This window comes from Crinia signifera, chromosome 3 (genome assembly GCF_055691185.1).
Source record: "Crinia signifera chromosome 3, ASM5569118v1, whole genome shotgun sequence".
In the NCBI taxonomy this organism is placed as follows: domain Eukaryota; kingdom Metazoa; phylum Chordata; class Amphibia; order Anura; family Myobatrachidae; genus Crinia; species Crinia signifera.
In genome coordinates, this window is record NC_139219.1 from 159,506,599 (window position 1) to 159,521,575 (window position 14,977).

General features: G+C 42.3%; 1 long non-coding RNA gene across 3 annotated transcripts in view; it reads right to left on the reverse strand.

Annotated features, from left to right (window-relative positions):
* Positions 1–14,977, reverse strand: part of LOC146063901 (uncharacterized) — a 165,165-nt gene that overhangs the window by 73,288 nt on the left and 76,900 nt on the right. For 2 of the 3 annotated variants that reach the window (XR_014471705.1, XR_014471707.1), the window contains exon 3: positions 11,437–11,813. This is a non-coding gene — a long non-coding RNA (uncharacterized LOC146063901). Of the gene's footprint in view, positions 1–11,056; positions 11,814–14,977 lie in introns of those variants that run through there. The other variant, XR_014471706.1, reaches the window with a different exon arrangement.

Here is a 14,977-nt window from a genome sequence, read left to right on the forward strand (position 1 = left end):
GCTTACTCCATCCAGCGATCACTGACCCCTCCAGCGGCACGACAAACAGCTGCATTCATCGTGAGGACTCATCCAGCCCCCATCATAAATTGTTCTACAAAGATCCAGAACTTCTAAATTGGTAAAGTGCACTTACCCGATTTTCCACATGTCAAGTGACTACAATATCTGCTCACAAATACATGTCCTTTGAGGCGGGATAATTCTTTATTAACTTTATTTCCGTATATTCCAGTTTACTTTTATTCCCCACCTTCTCAATTTTAATAGTTTTATTATGGTTTTTGTTCATGACTGTATTATTATATTGTGTATACATGCATTTTTAAACCAGTAAAAAGATTTATACTTTTGTAAACAAATTTTGTTTTCATTCATTGATTTAAGCGCTGCCTAAACTCACCTTGTGCGAGTATTTCTTCCTTTTTGTACTAGTGAGGAGTTACTACCCTCACACCCAGGCAGCAGCTTATACTGTAGGATCAGCTCACTGTCAAAGCGCCTGAATATTCCTAGTGAATATTTCTTTTTGGATATAAGGTCACTGCCAAATAATCAGAATATACCCAAATTAACTTTTTCAGTTTCCTGAGACAACCGTTTCACTAACTTTGCAAACAATATAAGAAGAATGGGATGCTATCAGAATTCTAATGTATCCCTGAAAGTATTTTATCCCAAACCCTAACTGGACCCTAAACCTAATCCATCCCACATGCAGCCACTGCAACCACTGTTGCTTAATTGTTGCGTTGCTTGGATCTGCAAAGTCACCAGTGGGTTTCTCAATGCATTTCCAGGCAGCTGCAGTATTAGCATATTTCCGCACATTCGCTGCGCACAGGATCCCAGCTGTGAATACATTCCTGAATCAGACCTTCTGTCTGTCCCTATATTCCTAAATCTGCCTATGTCTGTGTTTCTATCAACAGTGATGCCTTGTACATAACCACAAGTTTAAGATAGCATATGAGCATAATCGTATTGCCCTTATACAGATGTAGCCACGCTCATCTATCCTTCCCCAATCGCCATTTGTGACTCCCATGGCAATTGGAACAATCCCATTACCATGCACCTGCGCCAACCACTCACAAGTAACACCACTGTCGGTAAATGTGGTACTATTGGATTACTCTGAGTCTGAATCACACGTCATTATTCTTTGTTATATAGTTATATACTGCATATTGTGGCAGGATTCATCTGCACTAACAGTGGTAAGAGAATCTACATTTAGGTATATTTTTATCAATAATCGTGTTTTAGATGCAATTATTGTAATTTTTTTCATCACTAGTATTTGCTGCAAAAGCTAATTATATTCCAGCCAAATTTATCAAAACTCACATGCCGGGACAGAGGCTGTGAAAGAAGCTTGTCCCTCAGATGCATTTAGAATGAAGTGAGCACATCAGTAGCTGTGAAATGTATCAAATATTCTACAGTTGCTAACACCATCTGAAAATGGCATTAGCTGTTGGGGTGAAGCTCCGGATTTGTAAGCTTAATTAGTTTGACAATTTTGCAGGCAGTTCCTGATTAACTAATATGCTGATTGGATGCAGCCTAGGGCGCCATGATGCCTATACTTCCATGCTGTTCCTCTCTTAGGGCCTTATTTTAGTTCACTCTTTTTGACAAAATCCTTCTTAGATGGGCAAAACCATGTGCACTGCAGGTGGGGCAGATGTACTGTAACTTGTGCAGATATAATTAGATTTGGGTGGGGTTTTACTTCAAAGTGAGATCTATAGTGCAGTGTAAAAATAAAGCAGCCAGTATTTTCCCTTCACAGAAACAAAATAACTCACCCAAATCTAATTCTCTCTGCACATTTTACATCTGCCCCCCTGCAGTGCACATAGTTTTGTCCATCTAAGAAGGATTTTGTCAGAAAGAGTGAACCAAAATAAGGCCCTTAAGGTGGCCGCAGACAAAAAGATGTTGGCAACGATCCAGTCTCATTAATGATTTCTCTTGAACTCCTGATCACTCCTAAGCCCTGTACACATGCATCGATTTTTCCAGATTTTCGATTCGATTTTGCTTATAGAAGAATTGAATTGAATCCTAAACGAAATCAAATGGTTTTTGTGTCACTTTCGATCTGCATTCGATTCGATGCACGCTCCCGTTTTCACTAAAACGAACAGAAAAATCTACTGTGCAGCCAAGGAAATATCGAATTCTATCTAGTAAATCGAATGTGTACAATGTACCATGAATGTATATCGAATTCGATATTGAATTCGATATCTAATGCAAAAGTACAGATCTAATGCCAAATCGAATGGAAAGATCTAATGCCAGCTCTAATAGAAAATCGAATCTAACATCGAATCAAAGGCAAATCAATGTGTGTGTACAGGGCTTAAGATAGACGATATTGTACATACAAAAGAAACAATTGTACAAACGATCCAAGGATATACAGTAGGTGGGTCATTCACAACCGCAAATTGTTAATGATATAGCATTTGGTACCAAAAAATATATATATATTAATCTTAAAGAAAAAAGAGAAGGGGAGTGGGCAGGCAGAGTTTGCCAACCCTTTGTCGTCCATAACATTGTTCATTGTGCCGAATTGTGTAAGACAGGTGATCACTTTTTCTATATGTAGAAGGGATCAGTAACTAAGACCAACGACCCGCGGGTGCGCGCATTGCATAGTTATCAAGCCCACATGGATATATTTTAAACAATATGTTGTTACAATCGGTTGAAAACGGCAATAGGGTTTACCGTGTGTCGCCACCTTTGAAAGGTTCTTCCAATGGCCCCAAACAGTAAAGGTTAAAAAATTTAAAAATATATATATATATTTTTTTTTAACCTCAATGGCTTGTACAGTTTATGTATCATAATATATTGCTACATCGCCAAACATTAAAAGTCTTTATTGAGCCAAAATAAACCAGAAGTAATACCTCTTATCTGCTACACCATGACAAAATGTATTTGAGGTCACTCCCGCTTTCTGAAAATCAGCTCTTTGGGAGGCAGATATTTGCATTATGTTAATTTGTAAATTAAACTTTAGAACACATTCATGCATTTTTGAATGAAAGAAGAAGTGCAGTGCTTTACTTAGGTCTGGTATCCCTTATGGATTATTACAGTTCTGTGTGATATAATAAAATAATAATGTAGCTATGGGAAGCAGTATATTATATCATTAACTTGTTCTAGTACTTGAACATCAATGGATGCAGTTTAGTCCAGGATCATATTTTCAGGCATTTTTTAATTGTACGTGTAATTTTAGAAGTAGAACACTGACTTCATTAAACCTCTTCAGGGGCACTTGTCTATGCAGTTCCTATAGTGTTTGACTGTATTGCTGTGACAAGCTGCTTAGAAACTAGTCCACTTGCTATATCCCTTGTAGCTGGTGTCACACTATGGTGTATTTAATTGGAACGTTACATTAAATATGATTTATTTTTATAAATTAGTAAATTTATTAGAACGGAGTTATTTTAGATGTGTGAAAAAGTGGAGTCTAGCAGTTGCGAACACCAAGATTGCATGACCGAAGGGAAAGAACATTTGGACGATTAATGACAACTATAGACTAAGGAAAGATGCTGTAGTCCATTTCAGTTTTACCATTTTTATTTTACAGTTTCTGCAATGAAAGTGAACATCTCTTTTCGCTACGGTTACAGCATGTTCTTTGCACAGTTAACTGTGCACCAGATTTAATAAAGGTCCCTTTGTATACTGTAAGAATAGTACAGTAATAAAACATCCTAGAGTCCTCTTTACCATGTGTCATCTTGCTTTATTTTCTTATGTCTTGTTTTTATGCCTTTCGTATAACTGTAAAGGTTACTACAGATAGACCGTGCAGTGCGAGAAGACTGTGCACAAATTAACATTAGCACTGTAGAAGCTAGTAAGGATTAAGCAAATTAATTCACGAAATAAGGATTTAGATTCTGTGACACATGCAGGCTACAAATTATATTGGTTTAGAATAATATAAATAAGAATTAAAAAAGATAAATTGATGTATGCTATAACAGGCCACTTCATTTAGGACTGTTTTTTTTTGTATCCAATGTATGAATAAAATACTTGTTTACAATTATATGTACCCACAGTTTATAAAGTATAACTGTTTTATATATTTATATACTGTATAGAATTTATTTATTTTATCTTTCACTCTCATTTAGCCTCACCAGTCTGCATTCCAATCAGCAAAGGCTTGATCTGGTGGGTTAAAAACTAATAACTAATAGAGTTTATTGATATTTACATGCAAATATGTTTTATTGTGATTTTCAAACTATTAATATGATTATTATTATTATTATTATTATTTCTAAAAACAATTATTCTTTAAATAGTATAAATCAGGTATGTCCAAACTGTGGCCCTCCAGCTGTTGTGAAACTTCACATCCCAGCATGCCTTGCCATAGATTTAGCATTTCCTAATAGCAAAACTGTGGCAAGGTGTGATGGGACTTGTAGTTTCACAACACCTGGTGGGCCATAGTTTGGACATGCCTGGCATAAATGATTTCATATATTTTAAGCAATCGATCAAAGCAAATGCTTCGGTACTTGTGACTTATCTGGGCGCCCGATGTTAAAATTGTATGCCAGTACCTTCACAGCTATACGCATCCCCTCGCGGGCTTCACAGGTATCCGCGTCCCTTCGCGGGGCTCGCTGCGCTCGCCACGCTTCGGGCTCGGTGGCTCGCTGCGCTCGCCACACTATATAAAATCAACTCCACGCCGACGTGGATAGTGGGGGTATGAAAAGGTCGGAGGACGCGTACCGCCGCCCCACGCAGGCTCTCTGCGCTTGCCACACTTCGGGTTGGCGTTGATAGTGGGGTGGCGTTAACAATGGGTGGCATTTAGCCATCAGGGTGGGTATACAATTAAAAATGGGGTCTGGGGGGCCATTTCACATATGAAACAGGCATCTGGGTGCCTTCACATATTAAAATCGCAGCAAATCGCGGCAAATCGCATTGCATGCAATCTGATTGTATGTGGCGCGATTTTTGGTGCGATGAAGAAAATCGGGCGCCCAGATAAGTCACAAGTACCAATGCTTCGAAAGTTCGTCTGCTACCTTGCCTCTTTGTTTAAATGAGAGAGAAAGAGATGTAGTTTCACTCGCTGACAACAGATGGCAGACATCAGACACTAGACATATATATAGATTATTCTAAATGCATTTCTTTAAAGCATTTTCTAATTATGTACTCTATGCTTTGGATTATAATGTAAATTTTTAGGATATAGACATTCTGCTGTCTGATTTTTTTTCCATTAATATCTTGTTTTCAAATATGTACAATGTTATATAAGTGTTAAGATCCAGGGTGTGAACCCCGCAGCCGTGACTGCTGTTTAAAATGGGCACGGCGAGACTCTATTGTCACTCTGTTGCATCTCCCTAGGGACAACCAAATCCTGCGGTGCTAAGGCTTCCCCTATAACAGGCACATTTCATGGGGCGAATTGGGTCTGCCCCAACTCCGGTGCCGCCAGGTAAAATAATCTGGTAGTCCCTGGGAGCAGGCAAGAGAAGATCTAACTAAAACGACTACCTACAAGAAATTAAGGAAATAATCTGCGACCTTGTTGCCAACTGAATAAACAGCGACATCGTCGCAAACAGAATATGCCGCAACCTCGCCACCAATGGAATAACCCGCAACCTCGTTACAACACAATGATCGTACACTGCAATATATCACGGGATCAAGACCACACAATACACAACATAATACACCACACCAATATACAATAGTAATAATAATACACCACACAATACATGCAATAACCACACAAAAGGAATGGCGACAACCCGTAGAGAAGGGTTAACTCATGGACAGATGCACTGGTCAGTGGGTGATGTCACCAGAAGTGAACGGTGTTCCCGCAAATGGCGTGGTAGTGAATGACCGATGGCAGCAGCACAAAAAGGCATGCAGACATATCTAACAGGAGCTATCACCGGCTGCTGCTGTCAGGCCTGACTTCCTTAAAAGGAAGCCTCTGGCCAATCAAAATAAGCCCAGCAGACCAGCCTAAATTAACTCTAATTGCCCACCTGCTGCTGGATGTGCTAGTCGCGGTGTCCTGGCTGCTTAGTAACAGCCAGGATGCTGGCCAAACCGAGTGACAATGCACTCTGGTTGCCTAGCAACTGTAGACCTGCGTTCTGCCTCATCACCAGCCACAGCCCCCGTCTGCACCTGCTGCCGCCTGACGGATCCCGGGGATCCGCAGCTGACTGCAGGTACGGGTCCCCGGATCCTAACAATAAGTGTCTTCAAATTACAGAGCAACATAGGATGGTTACAACACCCTTTTTATTTATTTATGTATGTATTTATTTATTAATAGTTTCTTAAGCGGTAGACACACGGTTCAACCCAGCGGCCACTGATACTGATTTGGGTGGGAGGGAGGAGCATATGCTGCATTGAGCAGCATGGCACTGCTATCCATCTAGCAGATCGAAGCAGAAATAAAGTTGCCTGCCATGTCTATTTCTGCTTTGGATCCCGATGCCACGGTGCCACGCATTGGGATCAAATCTGCATCAAATTCAGCTAACACTGTTCAAATCCTTGTAATTTTCTATTTGCTTTGGACTATATAGTTCAAATCCAATAAAAAATGACACTAAATTGAACTGTGTATACATAGCATTATAAAGGACTGCACACAGAACCCTTTCACATGTCTTCACTACGAAGTGCAACTCTACAAAGGGATTTGTAAAACTGCACTTTTTCCAACTGTGGTTGAAATAATAGTAGGTTTTCTGTAATCAAATATATATTAATTGATTTTTTACTAAATAAAGGGATTACATGTTCCATCGCAGTGAGAGAAAAAAGATCCAATTAACCAATTGTTTGGCAATTAATAATTTATTTATTACCTGTACTGAATCAAGTGAGCAGACTATTACTGCATTTTACTGTTTCAAATCCGTGTATAATAATGTTACTTAAACTGATGGGTATTCCATAGAGCCAATATTTGAAAGTTCTTTGCTGCCACCCAGTGTCAAGACTTCATAATACTGAAATACAACATTAGATCCTGAAATACAGGAGAGTGTACATCAATTTGGCTTGAGACTGGCATTTAATTGCTTGTTGAAGTCAGTCAAGCAAAAAGTAAATGTCTTTAGTTTGTATAATTTTATGTTTAGTTGAAACTACAGGAGAGTCAATACCAATAAGTCCCCAGATACATTTGAAGTCTTGAAGTGATTTTTATATACAGTATCTAGTTTCATTTATAATATATATTTTTTTCTTCCCTATTTTTTGAGTAATCTAGTGTATGTATATATAATATATATTATATAGTGTATGTATATATATTCTATATATTCAATTTTATATATATATATATATATATATATATATATAATATATTGCTCGGCTCTCACCAGCGGGGACGTTCTGGCGAGAGCCGAGCAAGCATGAGATGGGCTCCATCTGTAGTTTGATTTTACGCATATCAGCCCAGCATCCAACACCCAGGAACGCCAGGGACAGGCCCAGGCTTAAGCCCTGGATGGGTGAAGCCTGGGGGGGGTCCCCACTCCCCCAGGGCTGACCAGCCATGGTGCGCATGGCACGGCTGGGAGACCTTACTTAAAAAGTGTACCCGGCTGTGGCATAACACCATTTGCTGTTGTAACCCGGTGCTGAGGAGGGGGACCTCACGCCATTTTTTTCCCCCATCTTTTAACACAAAATCACACATTTTCATGACCAAAAATCGCACATTTTCATGACCAAAACTCGCACATTCGGGTCTCATTAAATATGCGCATTTCGGGGGGAAATTGCGATTTTAAAATGTGCGATAATGTGAGGTTTTGGATAGTGACTAAAATTCTCATCCCGTTAAATGTCACCACAGATCTCTCCCACATGCTGCCTACTTCTGGTGCTCCTGCCTCTGAGCTCCTTCAGCCGTCCCTCCATCAGCTCTACTTTCACTTTGTGCTTAAAGGAAAGCAGGGCACAAGAGGAGAGTACGGCACCTAGAGACACCCGGCAGAACAGCAGTGTCACTGACAACAGTTCTCAATGTACATCGGCCGGCTAGTAAGATCCGTTCTCTGGCCGGAGAAGCAGAGTTTCTGCAGGCCACCACTGATCAGGAGGGGGGTTCCGGGTACTCAGAAACCCCTGCTGCGTGTGCTACTCTCATCCAGTCCCCCCTCATCCAACAGGAAGATTAAAATACTAACTCTCAATGTCTTTGACCTCTGCTCCCCTAGCAAAAGGATGATGCTTATTCAGTATTTTCAAATACAAAACTCAGATATTATAATGCTGCAAGAAGTGCATTGCAAAGACCTGCACCCTTCCCTAGCCTGATAATTTCTTCATGTTTTCTTTTTCTCTACCACGCTAAACACAGGGGTACAGCTACTTTGATTCATTACAGAGTGCCTATAGCAATGAATTACTCCCTAGCTTATAAATAAGGTTACCGGTTTATTATTTTTATTTTTTTTACCAGCCAATCAGCTTCTAACTGCCATGTTAGAAAATGACAGGAGCTAATTGTTTGCTAGTTTATCTCGCTTCACTTTATAAATCTACAAGGCCTCGAGCAGACCTGGCCAAAAGGTAGATCGTGATCTTCCAGTAGATCTCGGGTCATCCTCTGGTAGATCACTATTTGTGATCTACCAGCAGATGTCCTGAGATCTACTGATAGATTTGTATGAACAAAAATAACTAAATACACTTGAACTGACATCTGAGGTCTCAGAACACCAGCTCCCGGTAGTGCAGCATGCCCTGATGTCATGACGTGTCCAGATTGCTGTGATGAGCCCTCTGCAGTTGTTATATATCGGCCCCACACCCACAGACTTTAATGCTGGGCTTACTGTTCTATAACAGCACATAGGCTCCTCACAGCACCAAGTACATGCTGAGCGGCTCCTGGTCATAGGCCCCTAGTCAGATCTGATCGCAGTACAAATTTGTTCTCAAAATGGGCAAAACCATGTGCACTGCAGGTGGGGCAGATGTAACATATAGAGAGAGAGAGTTAGATTTGTGAGTTATATTGTGCCGTATCAGTCCAGGGGTGATGCTAAGTGTGCCGTATCAGTCCAGGGGTGATGCTAAGTGTGCCATATCAGTCCAGGGGTGAGCCAAGTCTGCCAAATAATTCCTGGGGTGAATCCAAGTCTGCCGAATAATTCATGGGGTGCTGTATTAGTCCAGGGGTGATGCTAAGCGTGCCATATCAGTCCAGGGGTGATGCTAGGTGTGCCGTATCAGACTAGGGGGGATGCAAAGTGTGCCATATCAGTCCAGGGGTGATGCTAAATGTGCCGTATCAGTCCAGGGGTGATGCTACCTGTGCCATATCAGTCCAGGGGTGAGCCAAGTCTGCCAAATAATTCCTGGGGTGAATCCAAGTCTGCCGAATAATTCATGGGGTGCTGTATTAGTCCAGGGGTGATGCTAAGCGTGCCATATCAGTCCAGGGGTGATGCTAGGTGTGCCGTATCAGACTAGGGGGGATGCAAAGTGTGCCATATCAGTCCAGGGGTGATGCTAAATGTGCCGTATCAGTCCAGGGGTGATGCTACCTGTGCCATATCAGTCCAGGGGTAATTCTAGGTGTGCAGTATCAGCCTAGAGGGTATGCTAAGTGTGCCATATCAGTCTAGTGTTTGTGCCAGACACTTGTGTGGCTTATCATAGCTATCCAGCTACCTCGGTGCAACCTTTTGCCCTAAAAACAATATTGTAAGGTGTGAGCTGTTCAGAATAGACTGGAAATGAGTGGAAATGAATGTAATTGAGGCTAATATAGCGTAGGAGCAAAAAATAAAAACCAAAATTCTGCGATTTTAGCAGTTTTTATGCTTTTTAACAAAAAATCAGAACCCAAAGCCCAAAAAATCCAAACACAAAACACTTAGGAGGTGTTTTGCCAAAACCCATTAGAACCCAACACCTAAAGGTAATCAGAACCCAAAACCCAAAAAAGTGGCCGGTGCACATCCCTAGTTTCTTATGCTGGTGTCCTGATTATCAGCTGCTGACTGAATAATAGGTACAATAACTATTCCAATTTGTCTTCCACAGAAGGCATTATATTATCTGGCAAGTTGTCTTTAATACACCCCCCCCCCCCTCATTTATTTATGTTTTCCAATAAAAGAAAAATAGTATTATTGTGCAGTGTATATAGTATATTACAAGTTTACGGTACTGTATGTAAAAAAGTTGCAAATTTGAAGAAACTCTGTGTGTGTAAGAGTGGTCAATAATACAAAACCTGTTGTGGCAAACATAAGAAGCATAATGCCTGTGAGCCTGATTCAGAGGTGGACCTCGGTGCAACCTTTTGCCCTAAAAACAATATTGGCCCTTATTCTGATCGGTGCGGCCCGATCAGAATATGCGGCCAGGACCGTGCAGGCGAATCCCCGCCTTCCATACGGATCGCCACCTCCGTCCGTACGCGGATATGTGGCGGTCCGCATGAAAGTGGATGGGGATACGCCTCCTCCATCTTGGGAGCAGCCCCTGCATTCGATGGTCGCCGACCATCGAATGCAGGGCCGCACGCTCCACCAGCTCCCGCCAGCCAAGACCACACGGACACTTGTCCGTATGAAATCATGTATGGGGGCGGGCAGCTGACATCCGGCGATGTCAGATGCCCGCCCCCTACACATGCGTCACGGCTTCATTACCATGCATACGCCCCGCGTTTGCATGGGAACGCCCATGAAACGCGGGGCGTATGCATAGGGTAATGAGGCTAAGTAGCCCTTCACGCCCCTCTCCGCCGAGGAGGAGGCCCGGCTTCAAGGGTCGGGAGGCGTAGGCCCAGCACTGGATAGATGGACAGCCAGAGGTACACATGCTGCTTTCACTGAGGGAGAAGGGGGGATTAAAATACATACAGTAATGGCTGTAACAAAACATTCAAACCCCTACCCTCTCCTCCACTACCCCCACCCCCTCCTCCTCAAACAGTATGCTACTGTGATAAATTGTAGGACAATACTCACAATCTATATTTTATATAAATTATCAATATTAGGAGTTTACCTAGAATTGCAGCAATCATACATATATTTTACTTTGAATGCTATTGCAAGTTCAGTTGCTCACATTTTCTTATCCTACACTGCCACCTAGTTGCTAAACAAAATATTACCCAATCACCTTCTATAAGATTTAGGGACAAAGTTATTAACATTATTTTTACTAAATAATAATAATAAACTTTATTTGAGTTTCATTTAACTATATTAAAGGGCTTTTGGAGCAGTTTTCATTAAAAAACTACTCCTCCAAACCCTTAAATTCACATTGTTTTATTAATCAGATCGCATTTCCCATACTGGTAATGAATATTGGGATCCAGCCAAATGTACTTACTATTTTCAGATAGTGTAATCACAGGGCTCACTGCAAAATGCCTTCCCATGCACAGCTTCCACTGCCTGCTGACAGAGAAAGCTGGGATCCGGCCAGTGTGATCAGCTGTGTGTGCAGTAAAGTGATGCTGATGCTTCAAAGTGACAGCTCACTTTGCAACACCAGGGGTCACAGCAGGAAGAGGATCTGATGACAAGCAGACGTCTGCAGCACTGGTCTCTGGGACTAAAAAATAGGGGGTAGGCAGTGCGGGCTGGGGGGGGGGGGGTAGTTGCGAAGGCGTCCTCAATGCAGTCTTAGAGCTGACGTCAGCCATGCATGTGCTGAACATGTTCGGGTATCTTCTTCTCCACCAATAATATTTCTTATATCGTCATCTGACAGGAGAAAAACAGAGAATTTAAGAGTCAAAGAGGTTGGCTCTTACATAAAACAGCCCTACTTATTTCTTAAGAGACATTGCATAAGTCATATCAACCGACATTCAAAAGCATTGTCCCAGTGGTGCTCCTAAAAAGGGCATGTGGCTTTGGTAAAAGAGGGCAAGGCTTTGCAGGAATGCCACGCCTCCCATATTCCCTCTGTCTCCAATGAACTGTTTGAAAGTTGTCTTGTGTATGTTATTGTTAATCAGTCCGTCTTCATTTTTTGCCTTTTTGTTTTTTGGAGTGCAACCTGTGTGTGTGTGTGTGTGTGTGTGTGTGTGTGTGTGTAAGTGGGGTGTGTGCTGTTAGTGCTGTGGTAGTTGAATAGCCAGGCCAGTGATGGTTATAGTGAGGATTTGCCTAGGCATTGCACCAGGATCAAGATGGGCACCAATATTAAGTTCTCATTTATGGAGTTTCTGGCCTTGGTGCAGGAGGTAATAAAGTACCACTGGCAGTTCTTTGGATAAGAGGTGGCCTACATCATCGCTTGGAAGAAGAATGCAATCTGGAAGGTGGTGGCTGCTGTGAATGCAGAGGCGCCATTCTGCAGGAATGAGCACACCTGCAAAAAACACTTTTAGAATATCACAGGCAGGGTGAAGAGAAAAGTCCAAAGAGGCAAAGGATCCTCTTAAGATGTTAACTACCTTGAGGATGAGTAGCCACTGAAGATCCTCATTCTGAATGAGGTGAGCATAGTCATGTCTGAGACACAGATGCATCAAGGCGGCTTGGTAAGTGTACATATATTCTGATTTTTTATTTTAAACAACCACTGTCCCGACATTTTTTGCTGGTGTTAAGAATGCAATGTTTCTTCATATTGTTTGTGCTGCCTGGTATTTTAATTTTCCTTTAATAGTTGGTGCTTAGGCAACATGTATATCTGTGCTTTGTATTGCAGTGACATTATGTGTGTAAGGGGGATATTGTTCAAAGTTTACAGAATGAGAGATATAGTACAAATCAATCAGCACCTTAAGGGGCCTACACATGGTATGACACTGCCGAGCTATCTGAGCAATGCAGATCGCTCAGCACACAGCGATGCACAGCAATGTGTCAGCACTGAGGGCCTTATTCTGGCTGACTCTTTGGAAATACGCGTTCGTTCAGAAATGCCCGAATGGAACGCACGGCAGACATTCTAAGAACACACGCCCACAGGTCGTCCGTGTCACATACCTAGTTATTTCTGCATGTTTGTTCAGCATGTTCTCTCCAGTTGCTGCTTTCTCAGGATATTACAGCCTCCACTTCTGCTGCCATACACTCAATGAATGTCTGTGTGCTGATAATTGCACACCTGTGAGAACTCTAGCTAGCCCAGAGTCTCCTGATCAGCCATTAACTCCTTGGTTCCCTGTTTGGTGAAGCCCATGCTAGCTCTCCTCTTGTGCACTGATTGTCCCATTCAGAGTCCATTTCTGGTATTGCAGTTGCTGCCTGGCTATTCATCCAATCGGTGCAAGGCAAGGGGTTTAAATATTCAGCTCCTGGACTAAGAGGTTGCTCTCGGCAAAGTCGCTACCACGTCCTGATACCAGGTACTCCACAGTTTCCTGTCCTGCACCCAGCTATTGTGTGCTACATCTCTGCTGTGAAGCTTCCAGTAATCCTGCCATTCAGCTGTATCCTGACCCTCATCAGTTGCTACACTGCAATCCTCCAACTCCGGGCCAGTCTCTGGTTATTCTCCAGTCAGCTCTACAGTGCTTACAGTTCACCAACTCTGGTCCAGCTATATCTTGATCCCAGCAGCTGTCAGCCAATCTTCAGTCATCCAACCATCCAACCATCCAATCTTCAGTCATCCAACCATCCAACCATCCAATCTTCAGTCATCCAATCATCCAATCTTCAGTCATCCAACCATCCAATCTTCAGTCATCCAACCATCCAATTCTCAATCATCCAATCTTCAGGTATCCTTCTTTTTCTTTAAACTCAAATCCTGAACATTACCTTGTCCTCTCCGAATTTCCTGCACGTATTCTTGTTTATTTTGCAAAGGACTGCCATCTTGTTTATTTTGCAAAGGACTGCCATCTTTTTGCTATTTATCAGAGACTTGCATCTATTTATTATTTTGTCCACTCAAAGAATTATTGAACCTGGTTATTTTATCCGTTGTATGAGTTCATTCAATAAACCTGTTCGTGTTAACCCATCTCCTGCTGGTCACGCCTCTCTTCCTGAGATCCGCACAACACCATCAAATCCATCATCTGACCACTCCAGTCACGACTGATTCCACACACCCATCTCGTGACAGTTTGCTGAGAGCCCATGGACTTGGTCAGTGACCAGAGTGTGAGAAGTGTGGGTTGTCTAGATCCTGGTGCCAGCATGGAGAGACAGATTGATCTTCAGTTCTTACTCACAAAGTTCTGGCAAGACTTATCTGGTTGTTCTTGTAAGCTGCAGCAATCCTTGCCAGCTAATGAATCCTCACGTGTCACATCTGTTTCTGCAGCCGCATGTCATTTGGCCTCATCATCTCTACCTCCTGACTACCTGGCTACTCCAAGGGAGGATGATGAGACTTCTGTGAATAGCAGGCCTGTCATAAGTCCGTTGCATTCCCATCAGGAATTTGGTTCTGCTTGGACCTTTAAAGAGCCAAAATCAGAGACATTAAAGGTTTTCCACCAGTTACTGAATCAACTACAGGAATTACCGTCTAAAAATTTTTCTGTAGTCTCCACCTTGTTGGACAGTTCTTTGGTACCCCTTTCCAGTGGAACTGTGCTCAAAGGACCTTCCACTACACTTCCAAGTACTCCTGAGAAATCCTCTCATAAGCCTTTTAAGGACATACCACAAAGCAGACCACGAGCCCAGCTGTCTGAGGAGGAACGTCAACGGCGCAGGCAGCTAGACCTGTGCTTCTATTGTGGTGGTTCAGATCATTTCATAGGAGATTGTTCCCTCCGTCTGCCCAGAAATGGGGAGATTCCTCCCGTTACAGCTCAGAGAGAAAACCGAGTTAATACTTGGGGCCCTAGAACAAAGATCATCTTGGCCAAACACGGTTTTACTGCTGTCCACAGAGCTCCTGGGAAGGTTCCTGTATCCATTACTGGAAGTGGTGTCTCAGGATTTTCTGCCCA